Source organism: Sus scrofa, chromosome 3, assembly GCF_000003025.6.
Source record: "Sus scrofa isolate TJ Tabasco breed Duroc chromosome 3, Sscrofa11.1, whole genome shotgun sequence".
Lineage (NCBI taxonomy): Eukaryota > Metazoa > Chordata > Mammalia > Artiodactyla > Suidae > Sus > Sus scrofa.
The window spans coordinates 118,666,509-118,685,017 of NC_010445.4; the positions used below are offsets into that span (position 1 = coordinate 118,666,509).

The following is an 18,509-nucleotide window of genomic DNA, read 5'->3' on the forward strand; positions in this document are numbered from 1 at the left end:
TGTAAGTACCTGGGCAAGTCCCTTCACCTTTCTGAGCCTCCATTCCCAGGTATAAAATATAAACCCATACACATCTTGCAGGTAGCTGCCAGGGTCAAGTGAGGTACTTGTGGGAAAATGCTTTGAATGTGGTGAATTGCTAACTAATTATTTGCTGTCATTATTATTATTAGAAAGAATTTCCTGCTGCTAAAACTCCCACATATAACTCTATCAAACATGTCAACATAAATATGGTTTACACATATTTGGAATCCAATCAGAACATTTTGCTTTTAGGTAATCTCTTTTTGGTTATCTGCTAGTAAAGAAACTGCATACCCATAAGTTTCTTCTTAGGGTTGGAGGATCAAAGGTAAATTGATGGAATATGTGCTTGTACCTTTTTTTAAACTGAACTTTTATAGTACAGAGATGAGAGATATTGTTACAGAGTTTCAAAATATAAGTGTTTGCACTCCTCTCTGCCTCCAGCCCCCTTTCTGCCTGCTGCCGACAAGTGTGGTTTCTAAAGGGGACTTCCGTGGTGGCTGCTGGGCCCTGAGGTTTGTGGTGCTGATCGGGATAACTGGTGAAAAGAGGACCAAAATGAGCCTCAGAAAAGTTGACTTAGAGAAGAGCTAGAGGAAAAGCAGAGATCTAGAATCATGGGAGAAAGGTGGTATTAGAAAAATGTGAGAACTGTTGGCAGCTGAGTTTAGGAACATTTGGGGCAGTTTTGAGATGGTGTGAAGAGAGATTTCATGAAGACTGCCGTGTTGTGATGAGCGAAATTTTGGACAAATGGTTTCAAGCAAATCGTGAAGTTTTTTTTTTCCTGTACGCTATACATTGCCACTCCCCTTTGCCATTTTCTCAGACTTCAAGAGATAAGTTTTTTGATATTTCTCTTGAATGCCAGTCTTAGATCTCTTCTAAATTTAATTGTGTGTTGAGCTGGAACACTAGGTAGCTCAGCTTTATGTGGGTTACATAAAGATGATTTAAAAATGAGTATTATAAGAATTTTAACATATGCTTTGATGCTGAGTAGACAATAAGTTATATTTTCAGTTTTTAAATGATTCTGGCATATTTTGTTGAGTAATATATGGTAAAATGAGAAAAGACAAATGCACAAGGCATGTGTGAATCAATCTGTATCTTCACAGCAAAATGTGGAATGACAGAAGACTGAGAAAAAGCCAAAAACTCTGGCCTGTTGAGAAGTTCCTCATCCCAGTGCAGACTCTCTACATGAATAATCAGATACCTTTCCTTTCCTGCTGTCCTGCATCTTTACTGTCCAACAGGGATCCTCGGCCCATGGTCTTTTCCAACTGGATGAGATTGTTGGGGTCATCTGCTCACATCCCCTCATTTCGTATAGAGAACACTCAGGCACAAATTGACTTTGAAGGACTCACCCAAGGTCAAATAATTAGCTAAGGGCATCTGATCCCACAGTTCAGTATTCTTGGGACCACCTCATGCTCTTCTGCAAAGGATTCTCAGATCCACAAGCTCAGGGCTCATCTGAAATAGATGCACCCGAGGTGGATGATGGAGAGAAAATAGTCTTACCACACAGGAACCACTTCACAGAAGTGCCTCTTATGTCGTCCCTTGTCCCACCCCCACCCAAGAGCAGAAATATGCTGCAGACAAGAAGCCAGCTGCTTCAGGATGCAGCGTGTGGGCCTCCTGCTGGGAAGGCTTCCTGCACTTGATGAATCCATCTCTAGGGAATGGCCATCCCTGTCTGTCTTCCACAGGGCCTGCAAAATTATGATCATAATCTCCCTGGCCATTAAACTGAGGTTTCACACCTGTAAATTCACCTCTTCTTAATATACACACTTAGTATTAGACAGGAAGTAAGCTTAAGACTTTTTCAGTGACTGCATGTCATGATACATAGGATTCCATTTTTCTTCTTATAATAGGTTGGCAAAGGCTTGAGGTGACCTGAGTGTAATGTGTCTGGAAAACCATCATTTGAAATTCATGGACTATATGAAATCTCTTTCAACTCTTCTTCCTATTCCTAAAAATTCGTTTTCTAGATTTAGTGAGAAGAGCTTCACTCAATGGAATTTAAAAGAAAACATACTGTATTTCCTGACTATAAGCAAACTGGAAACATCATGTAAACAAGTAGCTCCTATGTTTTAGTTCTTCTGCTTCAAATTGCAATCTTCCATCTCTGAGTTATGTGCAAACCAAAGTGAGAACCGTGGGAAGCAAATGGAGGCTTTGTTCAAATTCTGAGTATTTGAGTATTGGCAGGAATTAAAGATTGACGGAGTCACGGGAAATCATGAAAAATCATTTTGTATCGTTGCCTCTCCCCCTATGCCCCCTCCTTATTATGCATGCCTCTTTAATTGTCAAAGTTCCTTGGAAATTTCTTCTGGCTTTTAAAGGGGACAGGGGATTACTACTAGCTTTGGATGACACAGTAGAGCATCCAATAATACAGAAAAATGAATAAGTATTTTCCTTATGTCTAACCTAATTTCTAAGTATAGGCTTCTGCCTCTGGCTGTGATGCAGTAGCTTGTGGAGGACTTAACCTCCTGCCAAGAACAACTAGAGCTTGATTTTTTTTAAAAATCTCCGATGGCATAAGGTAACTACTGACACAACAAGGACTTGAGGGGACAGATCCTGGAGAAAAAGGAAGTTCAGTGAGATGAACGTATTTGGCCGTTTTTGGCATAAGAAGGAGGTTGAGAAGCTAGTCAGAGGAACACTTCTCATGGACAGGGAGGTGGTAGAGTGTTAGGAAATATTAAGGGCTAGAGAGCAAAAAATTGGAAGCTAGAGCTTGAGGGCCAAGATTCTCTTGAAGACCAAGGAGAGAGGGAAAGTGTAGAGAAGCAAGCCTGACATTTGGCACCAGATTTTTCTCCAGGCACTGGAAAACTAAGCTGTGTAGGGCAAGAGGCTGAAAGGCTAAACAGAAAGCAGCTACAAAGCACAGCAGATTATGTGATGCCGAGAAATTTTTAAAAATAAGAGTTTAGAAATTGGAGAGAGGAGGGACCATTGCAGACACCCCATGCTCTCAGTTGGGACCTCTGGAGGGTGATATTCTACAAGTGGAGGCCAATCAAAGGTAGACCACGGCTTTCAATGATGCAGTCCAGTCTCAGATCAATTCAGTCTCTGATCTTCTACCTTCCAAAAGAGAGGTTGAATCCTCTCTGAAAGAAGATGACACCATCCAAAGCATGAACATTTTTAATACACAGTATCTAACATTCCATTAAAAATGATCAGACATGTTGAGAAAAAGAATATCAGTCAATAAGAGAAACAGGTAACTCAGATATTAGAATTTTTACAGATGACTTAAAAATAATTGTAATGAATATGTTTAAAAAGATAGATGGCGATATAGAGATTTTTTTTTTTTTCTTTTTTTGGCTACCACATGACATATGGAGTTCCCAGGCCAGGGATCAGATCTGAGCCTGTTTCAACCTAAGCCACAGCTGTGGCAACGCTGGATTCTTAACCCACTGTGCCAGGTCAGGATTGAACCTGTGTCCCTGTGCTCCCAAGACACCGCTGTTTCCATTGTGCCACGTAGGAACTCCTAGAGAATTTTATTATAGAATTCAAATCCATATGAAATAGTCAAATGGAAATTATAGAACTGAAAATTCTAATATCTGATATTAAAATTGAACAGACAAATTTAGAAGCAGACTAGACAAAACTGAAGAGGAGCTTGATAAGCTTGGAGATAGACTAGTAAAATAATATTTAGAGTGAAATATGGAGAAAAAAAGGTAAGAATCCTGGAGAAGACTATAGGAGACAGAGACATGGTAAAAAGTCTAATACAAGGTTTCTAACCTTTGCACAATTGACATTTTGAGTCAAATAATTACTTGTCATAAGGTATATTTACCTTGGTGAAAATAAGTAAATCATCCCCACTTGAGGGCCACTAATCTAAGTATAATGTCAGAGAGAGAATGGGGCAGAGGCATACTTAGAAGGAAATAGCAGAGACTTAATTCAAGAAGTGCTACAAACCCAACACCTAGGCAGATCACAATACTGTGGCTCAACACCAAGAATAAGGAGAAAATCTTAAAATACCAGAGGGAAAAAGGATCCATTACTTTTGAAAGAGTAAGTTTAAGACTAACAGTTTATTCCTCAAAACAAATTAAGAAAATCATGTGAAAATTGACTGGTATCTCTAAAGGGCTGAAAGAAAATAACTGCCAACTTAGAATTCTATAGTTAGCAAAAATATCGTTCAAAAATGAAGAAGAAATAAAGACATTTCTGCCAAAAGCTGAGAGATCTCATTACCAGCAGAAAAAGGCCAAGATTACTAAAGGGAAATGCAGGAAGGAAAAAAAAAAAACCCAGCCGTGGAAAGGTTAAATATGATGTGGGTAAATCTAAATGAATATTGACTCTAAAGAACTAACTTATGTCTTATGGAATGTAAGAGATAGGTATGAATAAATATGTATGGTAACAAACTCAAGGTCCAAGGGGTTGTACAGAAAAGAACTAACATAGCAGGCCTGAGGCTGTTCTCACTAGAAAGGCCTGCTTGCAAGGTTGACTACCCATCTGGGAACTTGAATTTCAGAAAGTTTCCCACCATTCCCTGAACTGAGAAAGTGTCTCTCTGTGCTCAGACTGTTTATGCAAATAGTATGGTTCATGTTAAACACCTTTCCTTCTGGAAGTCTGGAATGTTGGTATGTATCAGACAGAGTGCCTATATGACCAGTACGCAGTCAGTGTCATGGGTGCTGAGGCTCTAAGGAGCTTCCCTGGTAGATAGGTATTTGACACATGTTGTCACAACTCATTGCTGTGGGAATTCAACACATCTTGTGTGATTCCGCTGGAGAAGACTCTTGGAAGTTTGCACCTGGTTCCTTCTAAACTCTGGCCCATGTGCCCTTCCCCTTGCTGATTTTATTTTGTGTCCTTTAACTCTAATCAGTTGAAGCTGTGAGTATAACACTCTGCGGAGTCGTGTGAGTCTGCCTAGCGAATCACTAAAATTGAGGATGGTCTTGGAGACCTCAGACATAGGATGCATTAACCTTTGGTTTCAAAGTTTGGAGATTTCCGAGTCTCTTTCAATGGTAGGGCGATCACAAACATACAAATTTGTATTAGTTTCTAATAAAAGCAGAATATGCATTGTAGTCTTCAAGATAACCACTGAAACAAGAGCAAATAAATATTTACTTAAAGAACAATTGCAGATGGGATATGGGATAATAATACCTGATGAAGCCAAAGAAAGGCAAAGAAGGAGAAAAAAATGTACATAATGAGTGGGGAAGGTGAAAAACAAATATTGATGTGGCAAATGTAAACCCAAATATATTGCAATTATGTTAAATGTAAATGGTGTGTATATTCTTTTGAAAAGATATATCAGACTAGGTTTTATCAGAAGTCCAACTCTATGCTGCTTAGGGGATATACATCTTGAATGTAAGGAGGTTAAATAGTTCAAAGTAAAACATTAAAAAGATGTATTAGGCAAACCACTGGCACACTGAAGCCATCTTATAAGGACTTAAAAGAGCATATTGTTAAACATTTAGAAATTTGCAAATCCGTTCTTAAAACTATGGTTACTTGAGATTGATCATGGTAGGAGCATTCACTGCATGGAAATCTGCAAATGCTACACATCAGGGCTTTTTGCTTCTCAGAGAGCTAGTACACTGATCCAGCCTTAATCATAGGAAGCTGATGTGGCCATGCTAATAATCTTCTCTAACGCTAGAAGCAATATCAAGATAAAGAAACTCATTTTAAGCCTTTAAGAAGGTATAATCATTTCAAATTTGCTTATACCTAATAACATATCTTCAAATAGTAAAAAGCAAAAATTAACAGAATTTAAAGGAGACGTGCAGACTCCCAGCCATGATGGAAGACATCAGACATCTCTTTCAGCAAATTCTAAATCTATTGGGAGGATTCCCTGCCTCTGTCACCCTTATGACACGGAATGGAAGAATTAGAACTTCTCATCTATAAAGTTCTCATTAGACTTTGTCAGAAGCAAAGATATCCCCAAAAGAGGCCACCACCCCACCCACCTTTAACTGTTCAGCAAAAGAAATTTTGGATACTTCATATGGGTGGTGGTTATTCATGGATGTCTTCACAGTAAGTCAACATTTATTGAAAATCACTCTAGTCTATTGCTGATACAGGTGTTGGTTATAGTAAGAGGGGAAAGATGCTGTCCTTATCCTAAGGAAGTTCTCCCATAGGAGTGAGAGTTCTGAGTCCTGCCTCAAGCTCCCCAGCCTGGGGGTCTAGCATCAGAAGGAGCCCTTAGAGCACTTGGCTTTGAAGGCCGTCTGCGCTTGGTTGCAGAAGTTCCATGGGTCCAGGGGAGAAAGCCTATATAGGGAGGCAAAGACCTGTACTCCAAAAACTACAAGATGTTGATGAAATAAATCAAAGATAATACAAACAGATGAAAAGATAGAGTGGATGGCTGAACATGAGGAAACAGGTTGAGAGAATCCATCAGAACGTCTCTTGAACTGTCAATGACATACTGTTTTCAAGGAGTCCAGTTTTTTTCTTCTCTTCTCTCTTCTCTTCTCTTCTCTTCTCTTCTCTTCTCTTCTCTTCTCTTCTCTTCCTTCCCTTCCCTTCCCTTCCCTTCCCTTCCCGTTTCTTTTCTTTTCTCTTCTTTCTTCTCTACAAAGTCTTATGATAAATTTGTCATTTGAGGTAAACTTGTACCTCAAAATAGCTTAACACTTAAGCCCAGTAATGGAAGGAGCTACAGAAGTTGGTATTTTCCTGAGCAGGAGGAGGAAAGAAGACTTTATCTCTGTGAAAAGTGTAGTTTATAAGATCAGCCGAGGCTCTCTTTGTCTCGAGGATGCCATCAGAGACATGTGAGTTAATGCAAAGTAAGTAGTGGCCATCATCATCAGTATTACTGCAATAATTTTATTGCATTTTAAAATGAGGACTGAATGAGTGAACACAGGTACAGCACTATGCATGATGCTTGCTGGAGATTTTTTTCCCTTTTTCCTTTGAGAAAGAAGGGGAATAACACTCATAAGGGGGCTAGAAAGAGGGCTAAACTTAGAATGAGTAATTTTTTTCTAGCTTAAAAAATTATCTAGTTCTTATCATCAAAAAACTAGATATCCCTTTAAGGAACCATATTCTCCACTCTTTGGTGCAAATACTCTATTATGGCCGCGTCAGTGCCTACCCTGGACCCCTAATAGCCACACATAGTCCTTTCTCAGTGGTTCTCAAAGTGTGGTCCATGGACCAGCAGCATGTACATCAACTGGGAACTTACTAGAAATGTAAATTCTTGGATCCTCATCCCATACCCATTGAATTAAATCCTCTGGGGCCCAGTTACCACTTTAATCGGCCCTCCAGGTCACTTGTGTACTGGTGTAACTCAAAGTGGAAAACCACTACTCCATCCCTTTGCAAGTATGTTTCCCGAGATTGAAATGCTCCCCAGGCTTCTCTCTCTATATTCAGTTTCTGAAGCCAGCCTTTCACTCTGCTTTCTGTAGGAAGTCCCTCTAAATTTCCCACGGCCAAAGGAAGTTTGTCAACACACCTAAGCTAATTCATATCCAGTTTTAACTTGTTCTCTAAATGGTTTCATGCATGTTAGACCAAGAGCCTGAATATTCCTTGAGGGTAGGATTTTTGCAACCTCCCTTCCATGCCTCTAGTTAAGTACACAGTAGATTTCTGCACTGAACTGAAATCACGTGCAGCTCCTTTGTCTTTGCATGGACAATAATGCTAATCCCCTTTAAGTTAGGAGGGACATCCTAAGACTGGCCTTTTGTCTTCTTCCTCCTGAGGCGTGGACATCTAAGACCTATGGCAACAGATCTTGGAGGCTTTTCTTCCATCACTTAAATTTTTTTCTTCTTCTCGGGCAAACATGCCAGAGAAGCCAGCTTTCTTTGTCCTCTTAAGACATTGGGGGTATGATTCCATTTTTAGAAAAGTTGCTGAATTTTTAAGAGAGCCTCTGAGAAAAGGAGATAAGGCTTAAAAGTCTCTAACAATTTGCCTGCTTCCTTGAAGACCTTAAGAAACTCTTTAGATCCATTAAAATGTTTTCCTTTAATTTTTAATTTTTGTTTTACGATAAGGCTAATTAAAGCAACACCTGTTTGGAATGATATAGTTGGTGCTGGGTCAACATTTCCATTGGTTTATAATCCAGCTGTGAAAACTAAATTCGAACTAAAACTTGGGTGTATAATATCCAAACTCAGGGGGATTCAAAAGAAACACTAATATACCCGTGTGCTTATTAGGGGGCAAAGCAAATAGAAGCAAAGTGGTTTCAGGTGCCCTTTAGCACTTGCGTAGTGTGCAAACAGTTTTTACGACCATGGTTTGTAGGCCTTCAGCTCCTTGTGTAGGTAGGATGCCTTTGGGTATTTAAAAGGAATGAAAACAGGCCAGTTAGTCCATGTGAAATACTAGCTACTGTGCACGCGTGATAATGAGGCTTCTCTCATCAGAGGGGTCTTAAGATGTGAAATGACTGCTCTCACATTTCTCTGGATTTAAGACCAACTGGAGGCATCCTGATGTGACGGATGATAGTGTGTCTTGAAGCCCCATGGGAAGCTCCTGTCCTCCCTCTTCTATTGGGAGGCTTAAGCTAAGATTTATTTGCTTGTCGTGTAAAGAAACTGGAACTTGGGTTCAGGCTGGAAATAACACTGCAGACTAGAACTTGCCCTACAGTGGTTCCCAAACACTTTTTAATGCCTGCAGAGAGACCAATAAAAAGCAGATAAAAGTGGAGCTGCTGCTATTGAATTAGTGGGAGAGCCTAGAGCGCCCACCTAGCTCAGCTCAAAGACACTCGGAAGCCTGGGACAGGCCTGGTGGAATCTCTAAGGCTATGAGAAGCATAATGGAAAACTCCTTCCCTGCCAATGTTATGGGCAGGTAATCCAACTCTGAACTTTATTTATTTATTTACTTTTAAAGTTTTATTGAAGTATAGTTAATTTACAAGGCTGTGATAATTTTTGCAGTACAACAGAGTGAACCAGTCATATTACACACATATCCGTTTTCTCTGATTCTTTTCCCACATAGATTATCACAGAATACTGGGTAGAAATATTTATGCTGTATAGCTGGTCCCCTTTGGCCAATCATTCCATATAGCTCTGTGTGCGTATAGCAATTCCAAACCTCCAGTCCATCCTTCCCACCCCTCCCCCATCTGTCCTCTTCGGTAACCATAATTTTTCAGAGTCTGTGAATCTCTTTATGTTCTACAAGTAAGTTCATTTGTATACTTCTTTTTTAGATTCCTCATATAGGTTATACCATATAATGTTTATCTTTCACTGTCTAACCTCACTTAGTATGATGGTTTCTAGGTCCATCCATGTTGCTGCAAGTGGTATTATTTTATTCTTTTTATGGCTGAGTAATATTACACTGTATATATGTATCACATCTTATTTATCCATTCCTTTGCTGATGGACATCTAGGTTGCTTCCATGTCTTGGCTATTTTAAATAGTGCTGCAATGAACATTGGGGTGCACATATCTTTTAGAATTATGGTTTTCCCTGGATAGATGCCCAGGAGTGGGATTTCTGATAAAATGCCTAGGAATAAACCTACTAAGAGAGACACAGGACCTGTACTCTGAAAACTATAAGACACTGATGAAAGAAATCAAAGATGACACAAACAGACAGAAAGTTATACCATGCTCTTGGACTGGAAAAATCAACATTGTCAAAATGACTATACTACCTAAGTAAGGCAATCTACAGATTCAAGGAAATCTCTATCAAATTACCAATGGCATTTTTCACAGAACTAGAAGAAAATATTTTAAAATTTGTTAGGAACCACAAAAGACCCTGAATAGTCAAAGCAATTCTAACAAGGAAAAAATGGAGCTGGAGGAATCAGGCTCCCTGACTTCAGACTATACTACAAAGCTACATCTATCCAAACAGCATGATCCTGGCACAAACCCATAAATACAGATCAGTGGAACAGGATAGAAAGCCCAGAAATAAACCCAAGCATCTATGGTCAATTAACCTATGACAAAAGAAGCAAGAATATACAATGGAGAAAAGACAGTCTCTTAAATATGTGGTGCTGAGAAAACTGGACAGCTGCATGTGAAAGAATGAAATTAGAGCATTCTCTAACACCATACACAGAGATAAACTCAAAATGGATTAAAGACCTAAATGTAAGACTGAATACTATACAACTCTTACAGGAAAACATAGGCCAAACACTCTCTGACATAAACTGCAGCAATACCTTCTTAGATCCATCTCCTAGAGCAATGACAATAAAAACAAAAATAAACAATTGGGACCTAATTAAACTTAAAAGTTTTTGCACAGCAAAGGAAACCATAAACCAAACGAAAAGACAACCCACAGAATGTGAGAAAATATTTGCAAATGAAGCAACTGACAAGGGATTTATTTCAAAAATATACAAACACCTCCTGCAGCTCAATATCAAAAAACCAAACAACCCAATAAAAAAATAGGCAGAAGATCTAAACAGGCATTTCTTCAAAGAAGACATACAGATGACCAAAAAACACTTGAAAAGATGCTCAACATCACAGATTATTAAGAGAAACGCAAATCAAAACTTCTATGAGGTGCCACCTTACACCAGTCAGAATGGCCATAATCAAAAAGTCTACAAAAAATAAATGCTGAGAAAGTGTGGAGAAAAGGGAACCCTCTTATGGTGGGAATGTATTTTGGTGCAACCACTATGGAAAACAGTATGGAAGTTCCTCAAAAAACTAAAAATAGAACCAAGCTTTATTTTGATATGCTCATTGGAACAGAAGTTTGACCCATTGATAAAGGAAGTAAATTAAGTATTTAGCAGGCTTCACTTGAAGGTACCTTTAAGAAAGTGTTAAGCTCCAAAGAACTGGTGGAGACTAGGGTTCTGGTTCCAGCTGAGCCCATGAAGTTTTTTGTATGTGCACCTTTTGTAAGTCTCTGAGGCTCAGGACTTTTCCTGGGAAATAAGGATGGGAATTCCTGCCAAGTATAGTTTGTTGTTGTTGTGTTTGGAGAGGGGGTAGGGAATCAAATAAAATGATGGATTTTAAATTATTCTACTATTAAATTAAAGCCATTAGGAGTGTCTAAGATGAAGGAGAATGTGATCTTCTGTATCAGAAGTATAAGGTTCAGAGGAAAGAGATTGTTCCTGAAACCATCTAGAGAAGTTGTATGGATCACATATGGACGGTCTTGCCAACCCTACATATCTTCAGTACCTTTTTTCTCACATCCCAAACATTCATGCTACCATGTTTCTTCCAAGTTTCCTATTGCTCTGGAGAACTATATACTTAAACTAAAGTAACCATAGACCCTTCGAGCTGGGGAAGACCTTAGAGATTGCGCTGTCTGCGTTCTAATCTTACAGTGGAAAATTCCATATCTAGAACTCAGGTCCTTGGGTCCAGGCCATGCTCTTTGGAACAGTTGTGGAGATGTCCAGTTACTCCCACTGTGGTGAATGATGCTGCTGCCATCATGGCACTGGCCATGTTCCCCTGGTGTCTCTTGCTCTCTGTCTGGGATTAGGGGGGCCAGAGTATCTTACATTCCAAGACTCCACTAGGGAGCAGCTGGCCATTTCTTAAAGACAAGGCAATAAGGAAGGGTCCCAGGCCCACCTTCTTGTCTCAGACACATGATGATTTGCCATCTTCCAGTGCTTTCCTTTCTGACATCAAACACCTCTCCTAAATGTATCGATGGTTGAATACAGCAGTGATTGAGTCTAGATATTCTTGGGGATTTTTTTTCCTTATGGATAAATTTTGAGTCAAAGTTACACATTTCTGCTGGTTGGATTTTGAGTGTCAGCAAACACGGTCCTGGGGGCCAGGGGCACTGTTCCACACTCTTTTAATCCCACTGTGCCTGGGGGTTTCCTGTATGCAGGTAAATTGGACTGGATGCTTTCCTCACTCCTCTTTTCACCTTTCACCTCAGTAGCACATTAATTCCTTGCAGTAGTGACTTGTGACAGTAAAGGAAAGAGGAGAAGAGAGAGGTGTATAGGGCAGCCCTGCATCCAGACTTTCTAAGATGGTCACGATTTCAATTCTGTTTGGTTACTCCTATTTAAGATGTTGGAAACCAGTGAAGCAATGTAGAAATTATAATATCTTAGCACCAAAACTACAGTTCCTAGACTGTATTTACAGTAGCAGAAACATTCTTTGTCAGGTTATGTGCCCTGATTGCTTTTGGTTTCATAAAAATATGGTTGCTGTTGATAGGCAGGGAGTGGGGAACCCTCAGGTGGTTAGGGCACATCTTGTGCTTTGGAGATTGTGAAGTCAGGAGGCCTTTGGGAGAGGAGGTGAGGACAATGGATGGCTTTTGTGCGAAGCTGACAACCTGGTGATGGCTGGAGAACACTCTGGAGGCCCAAAGAGCCATCTGTCATGGGAGCTCAACAGCAGGCTAACCCCACTTTATAGGATGGGGCTGGGGGCACCTGAGGGCTTCCAAGCCTCCAGCCCCCTGGGAAGAAGCATGTACCTTCTCCAGAAAGACTAGGAGCCCTTCTTTCCACTGAGCTCCCCCACATTTATCTCACACTCCTTGCCGAGCTGGAATTTGCCCTGTGCTGTCCTAATTCCTTTTCCGTGTGACTCTTCAGATATGGCTTCCCACATACCATTCCCAAAGCCAGGCACACTCTTCTGTGATTGTAACAGAGAAGCCCCAGAAATGAGATCAAGACGTAGCTGCTTAATAAAGCAGCTGGTACTGAACCAAATCAGTTATCATCAGCTCAGCCCCTTTTACCAACACTGAGCCCATACAGGTTCAGTCCATCGGTGGCAGAACAGATTCTGGAGCCCAGATCTTTTGCTTGTCCTTTCCTGGGACTGGACCCATGCTGCAAGCATCCTCCAAGCAGAGTCATGGGGAAAGAGGGGGTTCTTGTTCAAACACATATTCCTGGGAGTTTCTGTGATAAATGACAGGGTGAGGCTTTTCATCAGCCATTGCTTCGGGATGAGCTCTAAGCGTTCAAGCCAAAGCAGAGGCTTCTGGGCCTGAGAGCAGGAGAGCAGTTGAGGAAGACAGGCGGAGGTCCACGTGCTGCTTCGTGCCCTCACGCTCCACTCCTGTTCAACACACGGGAGTCTGGCAGTGGTACAGAGAGAGTTCTGTTTGCTTCGCTGCCCTTCTGTGTGTACTAGGAGTCGGGAAAGAGGATGGGCCTCCACCTGGAGGAAAAGGTCAGGAACCTAAGAGTCAGTTCCTCTTGACAAAGTTTTGTCAGTTATCAGCCGGGACTGAATTGAAGAGATGTTTAGTGGGCAAAAATGACAGGACAGGGAGTTCCCGTTGTGGCTCAGTGGGTTAAGAACCTGACATAGTGTCCCTGAGGATGCAGGTTTGATCCCTGGCCTTGCTCGGGAGTTAAGGATCCAGCATTGCCGTGATCTGTGATGTAGGTTGCAGATACGCCTTGGATCCTGTGTTGCTGGGGCTGTGGTGTAGGCCGACAGCTGCAGCTCCAATTTGACCCCTAGCCAAGGAACTGCCATATGCCGCTGGAGCGGCCCTAAAAGGAAAAAAACAAAATGACAGGACATAGTAACTGAGTGAGTTAAAGCAAGCAAGAAGTGTAGCAGGAATCCCAGACGAGACATTGAACAGTTTTGCCTAAAGGTCTGGATAACCCTGAGCAATGACAAGTGAACAAAATAAAATCTCATAGGATTAAGTGCTCTATTGTGTGCCAGAGACTCGGAAGGTTGTGGTTTTGAGATGAAGGGGACAATAAGGCGGGTTAAAAGCTGAACTGGGATGATCATTCTCACTTTAAAAAGAAAACAAGGAATGGGGCTTAATTCCCATCCTACACCCCCCACCCTCACACACCGGGTGAGCTGGGCTTCTTCAGTCGCTTCCAGAGAATAGAGTTGGCTAGGGGGACAGCAGACACTTCACAGTGGAGAAGCCTGGCAGAGGTTGCATCCACCCGGTGATCAAAGTTAATGTCAGTGCTGTCACGCGGATCTCAGGCACCCCCGACATGAAGTGATGTGGGGAGTACCTCTGAGATTTATTTTTAATTTTTTTATAGCAGATTTACAATGTTCTGCCAATTTCTGCTGTACAGCAAAGTGACCCAGTTATACATATATCTACGTTCTTTTTTTCATGTTATCATCCTCCATCATGTTCCATCACAGGTGATCAGATAACCTCTGAAATACTATTTCCCCAAATCCATAACCCAGTCTACAAGAAAAACTCAGACTAGGAGACATGCTCCCTGGCCTAGTCCTCAACAATGTCAAAGTCATTAAAAACAAACAAACAAACAAACAGGAGTTCCCCGTCATGGCGCAGTGGAAACGAATCCGACTAGGAACCGCGAGGTTTCGGGTTCAATCCCTGGCCTTGCTCAGTGGGTTAAGGATCCAGCGTTGCCGTGAGCTGTGGTGTAGGTTGCAGACATGACTCGGATCTGGCGTTGCTATGGCTGTGGTGTAGGCCGGCAGCTGAAGCTCTGATTTGATCCCTAGCCTGGGAACCTCCATATGCTTTGGGTGTGGCCCTAAAAAAAAAAAAAAGGCAAAACAAACAAACAAACAAAACACAAAGACTGACCAGAAGGTACTGGAGAGATAGAGCAGCTAAAGACAATGTGGTACCCTGGATTGAATCTTGGGGCTGAAAAAAAAAAAGGGCATTAGTGGAAAAGCTGATAAAATCCAAATAAATTCTGGACGTTAGTTAATAAACCAAACCCCATGTTGGTTTCTGAGTTTTGAGGCGTGTATGTGATAATGTAGGATGTTAGTCATGTGGGATGTGGGGAGCTAGACGGTTTTGCAACTTGTCTGTAAATCTTTGTGTGGTTTTTTTTGGTCTTTTTTGTCTTTTTTGCCTTTTCTAGGGCCGCTCCCTCGGCATATGGAGGTTCCCAGGCCAGGGGTCTAAAATCGAAGCGTAGCCGCTGGCCTACACCACAGCCACAGCAACGCAGGATCCGAGCCACGTCTGTGACCTAGACCACAGCTTGGCAATGCCAGATCCTCAACCCACTGAGCGAGGCCAGGGATTGAACCTGCAACCTCACGGTTCCTAGTCAGATTCGTTTCCACTGAGCCACGATGGGAACTCCAACTTCTTTGTAAATCTAAAATTACTCCAAACCAAAAAGGTTACTAAAAATAATAACCCACCCACCAACCAATAACATCCTTTGGCCCTCTCTCTCCTTTCATAGTTGAGCCTCTTGAAATACCATGTTCACCGGCGTATACTGTCCCTCCCAGCCCTCCTCCTTCTGGTTCTGCTCTACAGGAAGTCACTATCGGTGGCATGGCTGACACCGCTCTCTCCTTGACATTCCACCCTCCCCTGGTGAGTGAGCCCCCAGGGTCCCATGGCTGGCCCTCTGGTCTGCTCATCCTATCACTGCTGCCTGCATGACCTTTCCGTCCCCATGTCTTCAGCCTCCACACACTGTATACACCAAGGATCCTTTTTCCTGAAAGTTCTCCTGCCTACCAGAAACTCCTTTTGAGTGTCCCACAGGTGCTCCCTCAACATAGCCCCAAACTGAGTTCCTTTTTCTCATTCCCTGTAAAACTCCCTCTATTCCCTGCCGGGGTGAGTGGCACTGTCGTTCATGCAGCTGTCCAAGCCAGAGGCTTGAATTTCTTAAGTCATTCCCACCCTTACCGGGGTGATGGCTTCAAAGATCCTTTACTGCCCCCAGCCCCGCACCCCCCGCTCTCTGCTTTGCTGCCGCAGTTCAGGCTTCAGTCCATTCTTGGCTGCCCTGAGGCTACAGTCCACTAACTGGATTCTGTCTTTACTTCTGCATCTCTTCAATCCAACCTCCATGTTTCTGACAATCTCTCTAAAACCAAAACCTACACATGTGGCTCCCCTTCTTAAAACCCTCAATGACTTCCTATTATTTGGAAAAAAAAAAATCCAAACTTCTTTTGCATGGTTTTCAAGGGCTCTTGTCATCTGACTCTCCCGTGCCTCTTCAGTTTCATCTTTTTCTCCTCTCCATGTCCCCTGGATTTCAGCCACAAGCAGAGTCCTTTAATTCTTCTCTGACACATCATACCTCTCCCTCTCTTTTGATCTCTGTGCACCTAAAGGGTCCTTTTGCAGCTAATGGCCCAACACTGCCCACTCCCTGTTTCATGGCTGAACTTCCTTGTGCCTCATCCTCTGATAAACTGAGGCACAGAGAGATTCAGGAGCACACTCAGTCCTCACTGGTGAGCAGTGGTCTTTCTCACTGAGGACACTGAGCTGTTGGGAGTTTTCCAATGTTGGCTGGTTTGTTTGACGATGACTTACCAGAGAAATAGAAGGGGTTGGAGTGTCTGGTCTGGTGCTTATCAGGATTCTTTATGAATAAAAAAGGAAGGGGAGTTTCCATTGTGGCACAGTGGAAACGAATCCGACTGGCACCCATGAGGATGCAGGTTCAATCCCTGGCCTCGCTCAGTGGGTTAAGAATCCAGCATTGCTGGTGAGCTGTGGTGTAGGTCACAGACACAACTCTAATGTGGTGTTGCTGTGGCTGAAGCGTAGGTGACAGCTGCAGCTCCGATTAGACCCCTAGCCTGGGAACTTCCATACGCTGAGCATGTGGCCCTAAAAAAGCAACAACAACAACAAAAAAAAAAAAAAAAAAAAAGGAAAAAAGAACTGGAAGGAATAAGGCCATTTATGCATTTGGGGCTTGTGAGACTAAGAGAAAAAAAGGGCAGAACAGCTCTGCAAATAGCAGACTAGTCCTCAAATTTAAAACACTAATTTATAATGATAATCCCCAAAGAAAAACATCCACTTTGGCAAGTGATTCCCAAATTGAAATGGCTGATGGATGGTGAGGGAGCGACTGCTGAGATGAGGTATGATGCTGTCGGCCGAGGGGAGCGGCGGCCGTGGCTGAGTTATGGGCTCTAATCCACTGGGACTGCCCGTAAATAACCGAGCGCCCGCGTGACGCTGCAGACGGTGTGCGTAGTGAGTGTGACCAGAACTCGCGGAGGAATCGAGGGCTGGTACTTCACACCGGGCCGCGCCGCTGTGTTGTAGCAACTCTCGAACTTGCCAGCGAGGGTCTGTGAGGGGGACTGGTGGCCCCTTGACCCCAACAGACCCCCTGGGGAACAGCTGAGGAAGAATTTGGAGGCCATGTCGCATCCTGGTTAAACCCCCCTGCTTTCTGGAAGGTGACTATCGATAATTTCAGGGCAACTCCGGCTCAGATCCTACACGCCTTTCAGCCCAGCCCGTCTATTACAGAGCGAATGTTCTAGGCTGGAGGAGGCGGAGCTGGCATAAGGGGAAGTAGAAGTGCTTTTCTGCCCCACCCCCATCAGGCCTTGTCCCCCCCCACCCCGCCACACCCCCCGCCACACCCCCCACCACACCCACAGACACCACACACCCCCCACACACAGACACTACATACACACACACAGACACCACACACACACACCCCACACACACCCCCCCCACACACCCCACACACAGACACCACATACACACACACAGACATCACATACACACACACACCCCACCCACAGACACCACACACACCCCACACACAGACACCACACACACCCATAGACACCACACACACCCCCCACACCTACCACACACACAGACACACACAGACACCACGCACACACACCACACACCCCCCCCCACACACCACACACAAATTCACCACATACCCCCCCACACCCCCCCGCACCACACCCACAGACACCACACACACACCCCACACACAGACACCACATACACACCCATAGACACCACACACACACCCCACACCTACCACACACACACACACCCCATACACAAACACCACATACACACACACGCAGACACCACACACACACACACACCACATACACACCACACACACCCCCCACACACACTACACACAAAGACACCTCATACCCCCCCACACCCCCCCGCACCACACCCACAGACACCACACACACACCCCACACACAGACACCACATACACACCCATAGACACCACACACACACCCCACACCTACCACACACACACACACCCCATACACAAACACCACATACACACACACACAGACACCACACACACACCACACACACACACCCCACATACAGACACCACACACACACCACACACACACCCCACACACACAGACACCACACACACACCCCCACCACACACACAGACACCCCACACACACCACACACACACACACCACACACAGACATCACACACACACCCCCACCACACACACACCCCCACCACACACACACCCCCACCACACACACACACACAAACACACCACACCTACCACACACACACCACATACACACACTACACACACACCCCCACACACACCACACATACACCACACACACACCACACAAACACACACACC

At 43.2% G+C, this 18,509-nt stretch overlaps 1 protein-coding gene across 5 annotated transcripts in view; it reads left to right on the top strand.

Annotated features, from left to right (window-relative positions):
* Positions 1–18,509, top strand: part of OSR1 (odd-skipped related transciption factor 1) — a 396,637-nt gene that overhangs the window by 298,038 nt on the left and 80,090 nt on the right. The window lies entirely within an intron of this gene.